This window comes from Panicum virgatum, chromosome 9N (genome assembly GCF_016808335.1).
Source record: "Panicum virgatum strain AP13 chromosome 9N, P.virgatum_v5, whole genome shotgun sequence".
NCBI classification, from domain to species: Eukaryota; Viridiplantae; Streptophyta; class Magnoliopsida; order Poales; family Poaceae; genus Panicum; species Panicum virgatum.
In genome coordinates this window covers 70,643,743-70,662,026 of record NC_053153.1, presented here as the reverse complement: position 1 = coordinate 70,662,026, position 18,284 = coordinate 70,643,743, and the positions used below count along the sequence as shown (strand labels likewise).

Below are 18,284 nucleotides of genomic sequence, written 5' to 3'. Positions count from 1 at the left end.
ATCGAACTCCAGTTCAGAGCTCGCCAAACTGATTAATTCAGAATATGTTCCAACAATTCACATTCATAAGGTCCTTCCCTGCTTGGCGTTGCCGTGCTGGTATTCTCTACTCGTGCTCGGGTATATAACCTCGACCTCCTCCCCGGTCGGCCGTCTGCCCAGAACGCAGCGCGCAGCTAGCCCCCATCGACACAGCCACACAGGGACACGGCATTCCCCACTCCTGCCCAACGCGCCGCGCGAGCCGCTCTCGCCGACGGGCGACCGCATGCCGGAACCCGACGACAAGGAGCTCGCCGGCGCCGCTCAGGCGACCCGGCCGCCGCCGGAGATGCGCTCTGCTGCCAACTCCGGTACGTGCTGTACAAGTGCAGCTAGGCAAGCCGCCGCAAACCACGTTCCCGTCTCTTTCGCCGTGTTTCCGAACCAAATAGATACAGCAGTGCAATATGTGGACATGTAGTACACGATGGAAAAATCTAGAAGGTTCTAGAGATAGGACGATCTAGTAAGACGGCGTTCGGTGGCTCGCTCGAACGCTTGATAGATGTTCTTCTTCTTCTTCTTCTTCACCTATGTTTGTTTCAGGGGATTCTTCAAAGTTTTTCGATCCCCTGTTGTTACTGATTTTTTATGAGATCACGCGACATTCATTCGAAGTATGCCGTATTTCTAATCTGGTGCTTGAAATGGTCGATGGAGCGGCAGGGGGATGGAAACCTGCTCTGTGCGTGGTCGTTTCCGAGGTCTTCAACACGGGGACGATACTGCTAAGCAAGGTTGCCATCGACTGGGGCACGTTCGTCTTCTCGTTGCTCTTGTACCGCAGCATTTTAGGCGCCGTTTTCACCCTGCCGTTTGCCCTGTTCTTCGAGAGGTCAGGATGTTTCTCCTTGATTTGTAATTTTGTATCCGCCCATTATTTATCATCTTTTATGGAAGCAAACTACCATGCATGCATGCAAGTACATTGCTACCATTGACTCAAGTAAATGCCATTTCTGCAGTGGGAAGTGGAAGGATCTGGACAAGAGGGCTCTTGGATGGCTCTTCCTGAATTCACTTGCCGGGTATCTGAATATCTGATGAACTACCCTATTGACATTTGCACTAGCAATATTATGAAGATCGATTTTTCTAAATCCCTCCGCATATACTCCCTCCATTATAAACATTAGGGGTGTTAATTGATGACCCTTAGGTGCACCTCCAACTCTATTTTTGAAGAAATAGTATGAAACTATGAATAAATAGTATGAATTAAATAGGATTGGAGGTGCACCTGAGGATCACTCTACGAAACATATACTTCGTTCATCGACACAAGGTTTATCCCGTGCCTCAATATAAAATCTCCGTGTTCTTCCCTATATATCCTATATATGGAGTAACTAATGATAAATATAGTCATGTTTAGTTTCATGGTCTACAATACATACAAGGAAAGACAACCCTTGTTGTTCTCCGCTTCCATGCTCTTTGCCTTTCTACTGTCGTGTCGCTTCTTCTCCCTGGTGGCCGTCGTCTTGTTCAGAGTGATTTTCATCTGCTGCTAAGCGGCGCCCTGATAGCTAGCTCCCTTCCTACGCGAACGACCGAGCTAGAGGTAGGGCGGCCAACGAGCCACACGACAAGACTTACGACGTGCTAGCATACAATAGCATGATGAAACTTACGACGTCTAGCTAGTTACTCGATGATACTAGTAGTATTTCCCTGGATTCAGTCTCGATCGTTCACCAGAGCTTGCATCTCGATGATACTAGTACTGAACCTTTCTCTAATACGTTAGCGTGAGAAATTTTTGTGACAGCTCTATACGCCTCTACCATACCCCCTTAAAAGTCAGTGCCCGGATTTATTGAGCCTATACTTCCAGGCACCTTGGGAAACAGGAGGCACTTACTACTGCAAAATTTCTCTACAAAACGAACTCTCAAATATCGATTTCGCTCTCACGGCATGAGACCTCTAAACGACTAAACCACACATTGTCTATGTTTTATGGTTTATATTTTTTTAACCTTAACTGATTTTTTTTGCGAGGAAAAAATTTGTGTGTATTGATTCAGAAGCAGTGATCGTTATGGTGTATATTGACAGTCATATCTTCAATTTATCAGATATTCATCGCCTATGTCCCTGTACTACTTCGGGCTACGGGACACAGCCGCCTCTTATGCTGTGATCTTCGCAAGTTTGACTCCGCTCGTCACTTTTGTCCTGTCCATATTGCTTGGGTAAACACCATTAATTCTCTTCTGATATAAAATGCTTGATGTGAAAATAAGTGTGACGTGGACATTTTCCATAGATGCTGCATTAGACGACATAAATGTTAAAGAGTTCTTTCTATTTTTTTCCCTTTCAGTTATGGGGTGATTGAAGGTTTTCTCGTATGCAGTTACGAACTGGTATTTTCAAATTTAAATAATCCTTGAATTTGAAAAAAAATGCCATATTGTGTCAGTCAATGATATCTGTCGTCATCTTCATACACTGTTACTATTTGAGTTACAACTTACAACCTCCATTTGCGCATGTTTCTTCCCTAATAATCACTCTTGTTGAGTTGAAATTATATCAACTTAAGCATCTAGAAATGCATCCCTGCTGAAGTTAGTGAATTTCATCAGTATGTATAAACTTCTCTGCAGCATGGAGAAACTGCGCCTCAGATCCAAAGAGGGCAGTTCAAAGGTGACTGGAGTATTGGTTTGCTTTGGCGGGGCTCTATTGATAAGTCTCTACAAAGGGAAAGTTCTGCTGCTCGGACGTGCAGTTGTAAGAGTGGGTCATAAGGATTCTAATGGAGCTGCTGGTCCACACCATTTGAGGGGCACCCTGCTTTTGTTGGGTAATTGCATAAGCTATGCATGTTGGTACCCCATACAGGTACATTTCATTGTAGCTGGTATTTTCTGAACGAAGGCTCATGCCCCTAACCTTTTTTTTCCATTAACACGCATACCATAAAACTAGTGTTTATTCTAATTCTTCTTGTGCCTGCAATTTACGTTTGAGATTTGGCTGGTAATTACGCATAAATATAATATTTTAGGTGAAAGTTCTAGGCGTGTACCCATGGAAACACTGGTCTTCAGTGGTAACTTGTTTTTTCGGAGGTCTGCAAACCTTTGCCATAGGAATAATCATGAGAAGGGACAAACTTGCCTGGCAAATAGGATGGAATATTCAACTACTCACCATCGTCTACTCAGTAAGTCCTTTCATAATGTACACAATTTTATATTTTCCAGCAATTAAATATTGTGAGGAATACTTTGATCATGTAAAATGCCATGATTTTCCACATATTTGTTTACATCTACGTGATCTTTATCATGGCAGAACCTATTACTTTGCCATGCAAAATCAAGCAACGCTTGCGTGATACCTCCATACTACTTCCATCATACTATTATTAGTTTCAAAAGACTTGTACACAAAATGCGGCCACATGAGTATTAAATGGGGAATTCAGCATTTACTGAGGCTAGAAGAATCTATAGGCATATCATAATATGAGTTAAATGCTAACAGTTCAAATGTCTGGAACTCGCCTGTGAGGATTTCCTATGGCTGAGAGTTATCGAAGGATACCATACCATTGATGACTTGAAATATTCAAAACACTTGCTTCTAGAAATTTTAAATCTAACATTTTACTTCATTTGTAACTGGCAGGCTGCACTTGGCACAGCAGCCAAGTACTGGCTGAATCTGTATGCGGTGGAAAAACGAGGCCCAGTTTACCCCCCGATGTTCAGCACATTATCTGCAGTGTTCATCATAATTCTATGAACACTATTACTTGGAGAGAGCCTCACTATTGGGAGGTAATTAAACAATCACATACCAATTCCTTGAAGTTGCCCTGTTTATAGCTTTGCTCAGGCTCCAGTAGATTTCTTACCAAAAGGTAGCAGGGATGTGATATTTGTTGAAATTACATCATCTCCAATTTGATTACGTGCATAGTTTAGAAAACCCTATATATAGGTTTTTCTAAAAATTGCTTAAGGGTATTTTAAAATACTAATTAATATTTCATATTCATTTTATCTAATGCTTCTAAGATCCAACAAAGTGCTGACATTATATTAGGAGTCCGAGAAGCATAACTGGTTTCAGAAAGGTGCAAAAGGGATTGTTAGCATAAGCCACCATAACTAGATATTGAAATGGACCTAATCCTAATGGATGATGATGCCTTGTCAATGTGCCATACCCACTGTGCATTAAATTCAAGTGCCATCGACTTGCTGAAAGACTTTCAATTGCCTAAAACTAACTCAAAAAATTCTCTCTTTCCTTTTGAACCATGTCTACCAGCATACCAGAATCACAATGGAAAGTAATCCTTTATGCTAATCATGTGTTAAGGAAGTCATTTTATTTAATACTTGAACTTTGCATTAAAAAGAATTGTACTTTGTTCTGTTAATTACAATGTCAAACAGGGAAAGAGGAGGGGCTTGCAGATGTTCTTAGCAGGTGGTCTATGGGGTTTGGGGTTGAAAACATGGAGGAAATGCACATAAGAATATCTCTACTCAATTGTTTTTTATGTCATCACCGATACATGTTACTGTTTTTTAACAGCTTGTTGGGCAGTTGCCTGGTTTTGAGTGGCCTTTATATGTACCTCTATGGAAAGGCCAAGGAACCACAGGCGAAGACTACAATGTCAGGTTCAATGGACAAGGAGCTTCAGGTGTGGCCTACCCGTGGTTCAACAAGTGAGGATACAGCATCTGGTCCATGACATGGCAAGACTGGTCGTGGGTGCGCTCTCAGCTCTTCTGGAACATTGGATTTCAGCTCTGGTCAATAAGGGGCGCGTAAGCTATGATTATGACTAAAACTATAGGTGCATAATGGTTTGGTTTCCTAGCAATGAAAAAAACATGTATCGCAGGTTTATCTCATCTGACTATAGATATGATGCAGTACCAACGAATGCATGCACTTAAATAACTTGTGCTGAAAATATATGTGCCTGCCACTCTAGATTGAGCGGGCTCAGACTTGAAAAAAAACATGTAGAGTTGCTGCGTCTTCATCAAGTCCAGACTCGAGATAGTCTTGTTGCCGTGTTTCTTCCGATTGCAACTTAAGTCCAGAAGCTTGTGTACGTGTGCCTATTTCGGGTATCTTGGATGGGCTGACAGTGACACAGAGGGGTCCCGCAATACATAGTTTTCCATTCGAGTGTTTTTCGCAGATGTGCCTGAGCACATATTCCGTTCGATTCTTGACCAGAGAAGGTTTTCCTAAGTGAGAAACTTCCTTCGGATTTTCCTCATCACACATAGCTAGCTTGTTCCAAGTAATTATGGTCGTTCGTTCTTGAATCCTTCTGTTCCCAAACATTGACTATGACTATGCTAATGCTTCTGATTGAGGTCTTGGCGTGAAAGGCCGTGGACGGTGCTGTAACTCTCACTCTCAGTTGAGTAGCTGTCTACTTGAATAGTTGCTTTCCCTTCTATTCTTAATTAATAATTAAATACTAGTATACCACATTACAAGAAATGCTATATATTTCCCTTCTATTCTTAAGTTGCCGACAGTTTTAATTTCCTGGTATAGTTTGCATATCTTTTGCAACAGTTTTATCGAACCACCAACAAGATAATTCCCAACAAAATTAAAATTTACCTACGGTTATGATATGTAGTTATCGAAATGTATCGCAAATTGTTAGGGGCACTTGTAAACACTACTATAGAATAGGTCTTCTATTCTTATCATTTGTCCCAGCTACAGTTAGATCCAGGACTAATTTAGGCATTACCCCCGATTCCAACGGCTAGAGAATGAAAATGCTCTTTAGTCCCGGTTGAAATCACCAACCCAGACTAAAAGTTCATCTTTAGTCTCGGTGGGTGGCTCCAACAAAAACTAAAAAGCCAACCCTTTAGTTTCGGTTGGTACCACCAACCTGGAGTAAAGGACATTAGTCCCGGTTGGTGGTACTAACACGGACTAAAGGGTCCTTTATGGTTAGTTCAAATGGAAGGCATCTCATATTAAGTCACGTGTGTTGTGTAGGTGAAGTGGCAAGCAAACTATGTGCGAGTTGTGATAGGTCTCGGCAGGCCTGGGCGTTCGAGTAATTCAGATCGGGTAATTCGGGTAGCTGAAAATGCTACCCAAAATTAGACTGAAAAAAGAATACCCGAAATTTCGGGTCCTGAGTATCGGGTAATCCCGATTACCCAAACTTCTATCAGCTGTCAACACAGGAATCAGATTAGTAGAACACGCAGGCACAAACAATCATTCAAGCATTCAACAGGAAGGGGCAGGAAGGGGTCCAGCAGAAAGGGGCAGGGCTGCAGGGAACAGCCGCGCAGGGGCGCAGGGCGGTGGCGGGCTGGCGGCGCACACCGGGCAAGGCCGCAGGGAGTAGCAGCGCAGGCAAGGCTGCAGGGCGGCGGGCAGGGCAGGGCGGGAGGTGGCCGTGGCGGTGCACGCCGGGCAGGGCCACAGGGGCGGACGGGCTGTCGATGGCGAAGCTGGCCGCAGGAGCGCCCGGCCGCGCGCAGGGGTAAGTCCAAGGGCCGCCGTCGCCGGCAGGGGCGCAGGGCAGGTACTCGGGAGGAGGCTGGCGGCTGGGTATGTGGAGCAGTGGAATAGATTGGGGGGATGGGGTGCGCACGGCTAGGGTTAGTTGCTGATGTCGCCTGGGCTGGGGCTGAGCCTAGTTGGTCGTGGGTTTTGATATCGCGCGCGCTTTCCCGCGGGATTTCTTAAATAAAATTTTAACGTAAAATTTAAAAATAGAAAAATTAAGATATTGCATGGCAACATTCATAAAAAAATCGATGGAAAACATAAATAGATGGCCCTAGTGGACGTTGATGTGACATTTGATATAATATGTTCCTATATGATCCGGATAACTTGCATGTTAAGAGAAATAGAGTTAATGACTTTAGTGGGTGTCATCTATATAGGCTATATAGGTGATATGAATTTTACTTGCATGTTATTTTTTATCAGGATCTGGTAGAAATCGATAAACTAACAGAAGTAACATCAATAGAATATTTGATCACATTATAAAAGAATAGGTGCTCAAAGAAATAGAATATGTATATAAGTCTTTACGTTAATAGATTAAACATTAAAAGTATTGCAAAAATAGAGTATGTATATTACTTTACGTTAATAGATTAAAGATTAAAAATATTGCACATAGTAGAGGTTATATGGACATTTTCTTGTTTATTGAATCTCGTAAAAATCGATGAGCTAAAAGAAGAAACACCAATAGAATATTTGATCACATTATAGAAGAATAGGTGATGAAAAAATAGAGTATGTATATGATTTTACTTTACTTAATTAAAGATTAAAAGTATTGCATATTGTAGAGATGACATGAGCATTTTTTGTAATTAATAAGGTGGTTGAAAGTTAGTGGGACACTTAGTGGAGAATGAGGTGGACACCTTGCATGAAGAGAGAAATAGTTAGTGGGTGCAATCTATATAAGATATATAGATTCGGATATTTCGGGTAATTCGGGTACCGGAGGTCTGTACCCGAATTATCCGACATAAATTCGGGTTTCTGTAAATCCTATCCTTAATAGGGATCGGGAAATTCGGGTTCGGGTATTTAGGGTTCGGGTTCAAGTAATTCGGGTTCGGATTTGGGGTTCAGGAAATTATGCCCAGGGCTAGGTCTCAGGTTCAAATCTCATAGGCCACAAATTTTTTTAGCATTACATACCCTTCGGTCCCGATTGTAGCAACCGGAACTAAAGTCTGAAATCTTTGATCCCGAATTCATAGTCCCGGTTCCTATAACTGGGACAATATTCGCTCTGTTCATTTGGCTTGTCAGCCAACCAGCCAGCAGTACTGTTCTTTAATACTAAATCAGCACCAACCACCACACATAGTATGTATTGTTCTCTACTAGTGAAAGAAGCTGCCAGGAATTTTTGTAGTCTTGTAGTCTATGCATGTCCATAATATGTTCTAAAAATGAAACATCCACACTCTCTATAACAGGCCTAGCGCACCACCGTTGTCTCTTCTTTATCTCTCTCAGTCCAACCACTAAACCTTGATGAATACACTATATAAATAATTAAACAAAAGATAAAGCAATAAATATTGGAATGCAGATTGGCGGATCGTAGAGGAAAAGTTCAAGAAAAAACTAAGTAGTTGGAAAGCAAAACATATGTCGGTAGGTGGACGTTTGGTTATGATAAATTGTTATCGCCAGAATTCGACCAGAATTGGTAGGCCAAATGTCAGAAGAAGCCCACGGTAAAGGAGTCCACTTAATCAGGCTTATATCATAAGTTTGGCCAAATACAATGATAATTGGGCACTCAAGGGTCAAGCTGAGATGGGGTCACGGGCCTAATCTATGTGGAAGCCCAGTCTATTCGCGAGGCTGGTTCGGACTGCAGGAAGAGGCCGCACAAAAATGGACGCCCAGGCCACATATGGACTTCATTTTGGATGTTCTACATATGCATGGAAAGCTAAGGAGATAAGCTTTCCAATACAACTGGAATCACATCCAGATTCGCTCGGAGTCGACGGAAATTGCTGAAACAATAGGATGACCAGAATCTGCCACAATTATACGGCATGTTTCGGCTGATATTTGGAAGCTTCATGAAGATCTGGACCGGTGGAGGGAAGAGTCCAGATCATGTTATCTAATCTTCGAGTCTTTATTGAGTTGTAATCTATCTCTAGTCTTCGTTTAGGAAAGAGTTTAGATGTTGCCTTGCACGGCAAGAAGTCTCCGGACTATAAATATGTACCCTATGACATTTGTAAAGGAAGAACGTCATCACGTTTTGCAACAACACCTTGGCGCAATGCCGCCCCTAATTCTAGGGTTTCATCCAAGTAAGCGTCATGCTGCCCTGATCGTCTTCTTGCGATCAGGGCAGCATTGTTCTTGCCTTTACCTTGGTATTACTCGTACTGAAGTGTTTTTAATGGCGAGTAATGCTAGTTATCTTGATGTTCGTAGCATGATTTTTAGTAGATCTATCATGCTCTTGTTGTTTACCATCTACGAATATCATGTTTTCTCTATGCGTTCATGCTTTGATCTTAAGCTAATTCTCGTTGCAAAGGATTAGTTGCGTAGAGATAACACCTTGCTTCTTTTCTATCTAGTAGATCCAATCTGTTATGGTTTGTTCTTATTTTATAAGGATTAGCTCAATATCCGCTAGGTTAGGCCATGCAAACGGATTGGATGTTCCGGTGATGTAATAGATGCTTTGTTCTAGCCTTGATAGGGATTGTTCCGGGAATCAGCTCTTGCTAGTTCTTAGGCCTCTGTTTTTGGTTATGGTTTAGTTATCTGTTATACTCGCTAGGCCTAGTTATGTGTAAGATGTTCCGATCTAGCGGTGAAGCTATTACTGTCGTGGGTTGGATTAGCTAGATTCAATTGAAGCAAGTTTTCATAGTTATTTGCTTTATCCACTGATATCCGGATATGCAGATCAGATCTGACACCGGGACTTGATCGGTTCTTTGAAAGCCGATGCAAGAGTCGTCCCGGGGAGCCGACCACGGCTCGTACTAAAGTTTACACGTGTCTATGCTTGTAGGCAATTCGTTGCAAGCATGTTCGCACCTTCCTGATCGGGTATAGGTCAGGTGGCACGCCCTGCGTCTTAGAAAGCCGGGGCGTGTGCCAGGATTGCGGGTCGTTGACGAGGGAGTAGTGCCTGCCAGTGCCCCGGTGACCTCCCGGCTCTTTGTGTTGCCTGTTGCTACTCGCCGGTGGGTTTTGACCGACAACACATTCTGGCACACCCGGTGGGACATTCATCAACAACAACGCCCGCCGCAGAGATGACTGGACTTCAAGACCAAGCTCCCGTTCCACCGGTCACCAAACCTGTCATGTATGAAAAGCTGACTCTAGAACACAAGCAAAAATATGATGAGGTCAAAGCTCAGTTCGAAGCCGATCTCGTCGGCTCTTTCGAGAGGACCCGCAACCACGTCATCAGGTGGAAGGGGTTCTCACCAGAGGGCGCTCTCGACAACGTTGATCTGTCCATGCCGTCAGAGGAGCGCACCAGGGCCCTACGCCAGGAGTTCTTAGTGTGGAGCAGGTCAGTGCAATACTAAGGGACCAGTTCGGCATCCTGCCCAAGAGAAAGATGATCGGCTATTCTAAGCCGTATCCAAGTGACTACAACTTGATCCCGTTGCCACCCAAGTATAAGCTCCCGGAGTTCACCAAATTCAGCGGATCAGAAGGAGCCAGCTCTATCGAGCATGTGAGCCGATACCTAACGCAGCTCGGGATGATCTCAGTGTCAGATCCTCTAAGGGTCCGTTTCTTCTCCCAGTCTCTCACGGGTTCAGCTTTTGGATGGTATACATAACTGCCCCCAGATTCGATCCATACTTGGAGGCAGCTGGAAGATCAGTTCCACACCCAGTATCATTCAAAGGCTGCTGAAACCGGGATTGCTGACCTCGCCCAGGTCAAGCAGAAGCGAGGGGAAAGTGTGTCAGATTATGTCCAGCGCTTCAGAGAAGTTAAGAATCGATGCTACTCATTGCGCATCACAAAGAAGGAGGCAGTTGATTTGGTTGTCCTGGGGCTCGCTAAGCCGATCAAGGATCTGGCTTTTCAGTTAGAATTCACTTCTCTGGTACACATGGTGCAGAAGCTTATGGCGTATGAACACTATCACCCTGAGCTGTACCAGGAAAAATTCAAGCGCCATGTCAATATGGCACAAGCAGGTGATTCCGATGATTCTGGCGAGGAACAAGAAGTGGTTGTGGCAGAGTGGACCCGGGGGGCAAACCCCGTCCCGTGCAAGTGGGTCAAACAGAAGGGGCTTGTGAAGGGCTTTGACTTTGACGTGGCCAAAGCAGAGCAGATATTCGATCTACTGCTCAAAGAAAAGCAGTTGAAGCTCCCAGAGAATCACAAGCTTCCAACGGCACAGGAGCTGTAGGGAAGGCTGTACTTCAAGTGGCACCACTCGTTCACCCATGCCACGAATGACTGCAAGAAGCTGCGTCGGCAGATCCAATCGGCTATCGAGCAATTCCGATTAATTCTGGCCCAACACACGATGAAGGTGGACAGTCAACCATTCCCACAGGCTAACATGGTGGAGGTGTCGGATCTTGGACCCGAGGGCCAGAACTGGGCATTCCAGATCAACATGGCGGGACCCATACGCCGCCATTACGAGCAGAGGAGAGAGGCCGATTCTGGCAAATGGCCCCAGGATGAAGACGAGTCAGAGCAACAACATGTTACTGAAGAATAAGTGCGTCACATCCGCAATCAACTCCTAGCTTCCAATCGGCTCCTGGAAAAATACCAGTATCAGTACAAGCTGCGTCGTCGGTATGAATCGGAAGAGGAGGAGTATGAGCACCGCACGGGAAGGACGCTGGGGAGGCGTCAGGCTATACGCGACCCCTAGCATTGCCCGTTCTTCAGGTACTATTGGAATTCCGGCATGAGTCGATTGCCTACTATCGATGATTGCTTGGAGTGCAGGCCTCGGACACGCCAGTCAGGCGGGACGTCGGTGTTCTAGTGCTTGGGGCCCAAAGCGCGTCACGACGACCATGTTGAGCAGCCATCCAGGGATGATCTCGAGCTGGAAGGAGAAGATAAGTATCATCATCCACGATGGTGTCCTGATGGGCTCAGCCGCTCACAGAAGCGAAGAGTGCAGCGCTTACGCAATCTCGAGGAGGCAGAAGCAAGGTACCCCGATGTGCTGAGGAAAGCGCGTCCGGATCTCGCGGAACAAGTCAGGCACCCGCGAAGGGTGGAAAGCCGCCCTCCAAGGAGGGAGTGGCGCCCCAAGCAGCCAAGAGCCGATGAAAAGCCATCGGCTGATGTAAATATGGTGTTCGTGCTCCCGTCGGAGTTTCGGGCGCCCCAACCGGAGGGATTGGCCGTCGCGTAGCTGGATCTTGGCCCACAGCCGATCATCTTCGAGAAGCCCAAGTAGAAAAGCTACAAGCACCTGAAGGGATTATATATCAAGGGCCTCATCGACGGCAAGCCCATGAACAGGATGTTGGTCGACACCGGCGCCGCGGTCAATCTGATGCCGTACTCAGTGCTGCGCCGATTGGGTCGTTCTACTGCTGATCTTATCAAGACCAACGTGATGCTCAATGATTTCATCGGCCAGCCGTCGGAGGCACAGGGCATCCTCAATGTGGAGTTGACAGTTGGCCGCAAGACCGTCCCAACCTCGTTCTTCATCATCAGCAGTAAGAGTACGTACACAGTGCTACTCGGGAGAGATTGGATTCACGCCAATTGTTGTGTTCCTTCCACAATGCACCAGTGTTTGGTTCAATGGGATGGCGATGAAGTGGAGCTGGTCCGTGCAGATGACTCCAGCTAGGTTTCGCTCGCAGACATGAACGCCTGGGACGCGGAGGGACAAGAGCCGATCTCAGGGATTGCGCTGGAAGACTGTGATCGGATCGAAGCGACAAAAAACGGATTGAGGCTGGTCCTATCCACTGGCCTCACAGAATAAACACATTCTAGCACCACTTTATGAATTCTACGGGATCATGCCCTGTAGTGGCCGATCTAAGCGATCGGCCCCAGCCGATGCGATACCATCGGGGCCAGAAAAGCCGGTGCACCAGCATCGCCTTTAGAAAAAGAAAGTCGAAAGAAATAGTAGCAGAACAAATTAGCTGCATGACTAACATCCGAGTCCGGGCCGATGGGCAGATCAGCCCCAAACACAGTCGATTCCAGCAATCGGCGGCAAAACGTCTGAATTCTCCGGTTCATAGTGAAGTAATATCGGCCGATGCAGGCCACCGGCCCCTTTTTTATTATGTTATGTCTCACGTGATTTGCAGTGCTGAGTTGGACGAGGATGAAATATTGCAGTTGGGCACGGCCGATTGGAGAGCCGATCTCATCCAATACATGAAGGATCTGGCTCGGGGGGCATAAGCGGAGATTTGGTGATGAAATATGGAGACCCATACAAAAATTTTCGTCCGGTTGAAGAACTACCGCCAGTGTTCCTACAGCTTCTTCGCCATCGGCTACTTCCACTCCCTCGCCCAACTCTGCAGTTCCGACCATCGACATCGGCTGCTTCTGCTCCCATGTGGGCGTGGGAGTGTCTGATACATTAGCCGATCAATCCGGCCAATAGTACTTCTGCATCATCATCGTCATCGTCATCGGCTATTCCCGTTCCTGCGACACCATCGACATCGGCGAATTCGGCTCCTACGGGGTCAGGGCGTTCATCGCCATCAGCTACTCCTACTCCCACGTGGGCGTGGGAGTGTCTGTTACATCAGCCGATCCAGCAAATCGACATCGGCGAATTCAGCTCTTACGGTCAGGGCATTCGTTGCCTTCGGACGGGTCCGCCTCGCCCGACCCCCGCGGATAGAGGGTCAGGGCGTTCGTCACATCAGCCGGCTGATTCAGCTTCTGTGCTCCTTCGATGTGATCAACATCGGTTACTTCATCCACGTCAACAAAGCATTTGAAGAGCTCTCTACGACAACAGATGTGCTGATTGGACTTTAGGCTACAGTTGTTCGGCTTTCTAACAGCCGATAGTTGTGATGAGAATGCATTATGGCAAGTACGGACCAGGCGGGATTTTAACCATCGGCTCGTCAACAACCAATTTGATTGGTAATATTCAAACCCACCATTGCATCATCATACAGTATATGCGTTTATCACTTGCACTAGCTTCCTTGTATGCTTAGTAGCTTCTACTTGTGTTTCGTGTATATATTTTGAGGTGTGGATGCTGGTGACCATGTGTGGTTAGGCTCATTTGAATATGTTGAATATCTGATACCGAGCATGGCTTTTATTCTTTTGAAAATCTGAAATATGGGCACCGCTTTACTTGGCTACTAGTATGTGTAGGCTGACTTTGCTTTTACTATCTTGTACATACTTGGTAGCTAAATCATTTGCTTGGAATCAATTATGCAGCTTGAGTCTCAATGCTTATATGATAATCTTGTGCTAAATTACATTAAAATCTGAATGATGTCCATGCTGTGCTATAATGAAAAGATCCAGGTGGGTTTGTTTTGTCTCACTGATCTAGTTCGAGACTGCTTGCTATTGCACTTTAGCATGAACTTGGACGTGGCTGTGAATGACCAAAACCTTGCTTTAAGCTTCTGATGGTTCAACAGACCTAGGCTTAGCATTGGTTGGTAAGAAGTGGCCTGATAAGCAAATAACCCCTGGCACAGAACAAAAGGCTTGTTTGAGTTTCAAATGCAATATGTTTTAACCTGCAAGACCTGAGGGCATGAGTAATCAAGCTTGTTAAAAGATCCTTGTATCGGAAAGAGCTCACTGGTGTAGGTACTTGCTGATTTTTGCTTGTCATGCTTTAATGTACTAGTTGGTTGGGCTAAGTGGTGATGCTTTTTATTTTGAAAATCCTAAAAATTCCTTGCTCATGTTCTAATATAGATATATTCTTTTGAGCTTTTCTATGCGGTGTCTTTATACTATACCCTCACTGTATATACATGCTAGCACTTGTAAATGCTTTGAGATATACCTGGAAGCTCACCACTCTTTGCATAACATAGCATATTTTTGTGGGGGGAAGAAATTTTTATCAATGATGATGGTTTGGTTTATGTGGACTGTTTGGCTAACCGAATATGATTCATCAGCTTTTAGCCGATTCACAATGATCTTTGTAGCGTCGGTTCGGCAAGTGATTGTTTTGCAGGAGAGGCCGTATGTGTTGATGCTGAGCTGATGAAGCACGAGGATGATCACATAAGTCAGTGCCATCCATGGAATATGAAAACTAGGACCAGTCTGCAACAACATTGAGATTGGTCGAGGAAGGCGTGAGGCCGGTTCATGCAATCGGTCACAAAGTCAGTTGGCTAATAGCCGATCTATCGGCTCGGGGGGCAAGACCATCAGTGGCATAAGAAGCCAATTTGAGGAGATGATGTTTTTATTTGGTTTACGGCTGGCACTTAGAAGATTATGTCATATTTGGCCAAACTTGGGGGGGGGCATGTGTTATCGCCAGAATTTGACCAGGATTGGTAGGCCAAATGTCAGAAGAAACAGTAAAGGAGTCCACTTAGACAGGCTTATATCATAAGTTTGGCCAAATACAATGATAATTGGGCACTCAAGGGTCAAGCTGAGATGGGGTCACGGGCCTAATCTATGTTGAAGCCCAGTCTATTCGCGAGGCTGGTTCGGACTGCAGGAAGAGGCAGCACAAAAATGGACGCCCAGGCCACATATGGACTCCGTTTTGGATGTTCTAGATATGCATGGAACGATAAGGAGATAAGCTTTCCAATACAACTGGAATCACGTCCAGATTCGCTCGGAGTCGACAGAAATTGCTGAAACAATAGGACGACCAGAATCTGCTACAATTATACGGCATGTTTCGGCTAATATTTGGAAGCTTCATGAAGATCTGGACCGGTGGAGGGAAGAGTCCAGATCATGTTATCTAATCTTCAAGTCTTTATTGAGTTGTAATCTATCTCTAGTCTTCATTTAGGAAAGAGTTTAGAGGTTGCCTTGCACGGCAAGAAGTCTCTGGACTATAAATATGTACCCTATGACATTTGTAAAGGAAGAACGTCATCAAGTTTTGCAACAACACCTTGGCGCAACACCGCCCCTAATTCTAGGGTTTCATCCAAGTAAGCGCCATGCTGCCCTGATCGTCTTCTTGCGATCAGGGCAACATTGTTCTTGCCTTTACCTTGGTATTACTCGTACTGAAGTGTTTTTAATGGCGAGTAATGCTAGTTATCTTGATATTCGTAGCATGATTTTTAGTAGATCTATCATGCTCTTGTTGTTTACCATCTACGAATATCATGTTTTCTCTATGCGTTCATGCTTTGACCTTAAGCTAATTCTCGTTGCAAAGGATTAGTTGCGTAGAGATAACACCTTGCTTCTTTTCTATCTAGTAGATCCAATCTGTTATGGTTTGTTCTTATTTTATAAGGATTAGCTCAATATCCGCTAGGTTAGGCCTTGCAAACGGATTGGATGTTCCGGTGATGTAATATATGCTTTGTTCTAGCCTTGATAGGGATTGTTCCGGGAATCGGCTCTTGCTAGTTCTTAGGCCTCTGTTTTTTGTTATGGTTTAGTTATCTGTTATACTCGCTAGGCCTAGTTACGTGTAGGATGTTCCGATCTAGCGGTGAAGCTATTACTGTCGTGGGTTGGATTAGCTAGATTCAATTGAAGCAAGTTCTCATAGTTATTTGCTTTATCCACTGATATCCAGATATACAGATCAGATCTGACACCGGGACTTGATCGGTTCTTTGAAAGCCGATGCAAGAGTCGTCCCGGGGAGCCGACCACGGCTCGGACTAATGTTTACACGTGTGTGTGCTTGTAGGCAATTCGTCGCAAGCACGTTCGCACCTTCCTGATTGGGTATAGGTCAGGTGGCACGCCCTGCGTCTTAGAAAGCCGTGGCGTGTGCCAGGATTGCGGGCCGTTGACGAGGGAGCAGTGCCTGCCAGCGCTCCAGCGACCTCCCGGCTCTTCGTGTTGCCTGTTGCTACTCGCCGGTGGGTTTTGACGGCAATCTCATCCTCTGTTCTCTCGTGTAATGGCTCCCTCGTCAACGGCAATGGCTCGTGTTCTTCTCCCCCCTCTCTGTGCCTACCCCTGAGGCCCAGATCCATGCAATGGCTCGCGAATCCAGTGCATCGGCGTCGGAGCAGTGGGGTGCGGATGAGCTCCCGCTCATCCTTTGCACTGATTGTGGGCTCCGGCAAGTGGTGCGGCGCAGATCGAAGCAGGAATGGAGCTTTGGGAAGGTGTTCTACTGCTGCCCGTTGCACAAGGTGAGTTCGGGTGTGAGTTGATGTGTTGATTTGTTGCCCGCTCATCTTTGATTTAATTGAGGAAGATTTGAGCTTGTTTTGTTGGTCTGTGTAGCATGATGGAAGTGGATGCCCTTTTTGGTTCTGGGAAGAAGATTACGTTGTCAAGCTAAGGAGTCTTGGGTTGCTGAAAGGAGGCAGTTTAATGCAGCTGGAAGGCCCTATTGCAGCCCCAAGGATGGAGTTTCTGCATGCTAGAGATGGAGAATGGAAGAAGAAGAATGCCACTGAAATAGTTAGGTTGCTAAAGTCAATATGTGTTGTATGTGTATCTATTCTGTGTGTGCAATGTGTGATGCTGTTGCTCTTAGTGTTTAAGAACTAAACATGGAATGTATGGAAGCTATTAGCACGTATGAACTGAGCATGAAATGTATGGAATTTGAAGTCTTTGTGACCAAGAACTAATGAATGTAATTTGAGAAGCATCACATGAGCTTGAATTGTCAGAACTATTTGACAGAAACTAGAGGGCAGTGGCTATTGTTCACAGCCATTTCAGATAAATGAGTTGACAAGCATTTCAGAGAAATGAGTTCACTAGCATTTCATAGACATGTCACAGAAACTAGAGTTCACAGCCATTTCTCATAAACTAGTTCACAAGCATTTCACAGAAACTAGAGTTCACAGCCTAATGTTTTGTTGTAGACCCATTTCAGCAATTACCAAAAGCACAAAAGCCCTATTGTTTTGCTGTACAACCATGACAGTAGGTTAGACAAACCACAAAAGGTCACAAAAGATTTGAGCTAGTCACAGATGCTGTAAGCTAGGTCTACTTCTTGGCTAGCTTCCTCTTCTTAGTTGGTGCCTGTCCATCTCCACCAATCTTGGTATTTGTCTTGGCTGCCTTCCTTTGTTTGGATGATTCCTGTCCATCTCCACCAGTTTGACTATTTTTCTTCGAGGCCTTCCCTTTCTTTGATGTTGCTGCCTGCCTCCCAGCCTTGGTTGCTATTGTTAATGGGACTCCAGGTCTGGCCCTTGGACGGTTGTTCTGAACAAATTCAGAATCAGGTAATGGTCCATGATTCAGAAGAAGCCTGCTGGATTGTGATCCTTCAGCAGTCATCTGGCTCATCATTGTTGAACTAAGTTGTGACATAAGTTGGGAACTACCTACTTCTTGCTGGATGTCCTCCTGCACAGAATTAGAAGACAATCAGAAGATATGTGGTTTGACAATTACACATGTTGTCTGACTCATTGAGACTTACCATGTCACATGTTGCATTGCCCTCCTCCTGGACTGTTTGGGCCTTCCTTCTTGCTGGTTGTTTGGGTCTCAAGCCTAGCTTCTTTATTTCACATGTTGCCTGGTTGTGTTGATCGGACTGACAGTACCTACAATGCATC

General features: G+C 45.1%; 1 pseudogene; it reads left to right on the top strand.

Moving 5' to 3' along the window:
- The first annotated feature begins 689 nt into the window (after nucleotides 1-689).
- LOC120689316 lies at nucleotides 690-4,768 on the top strand (annotated as a pseudogene).
- The last annotated feature ends 13,516 nt before the right edge of the window (nucleotides 4,769-18,284 follow it).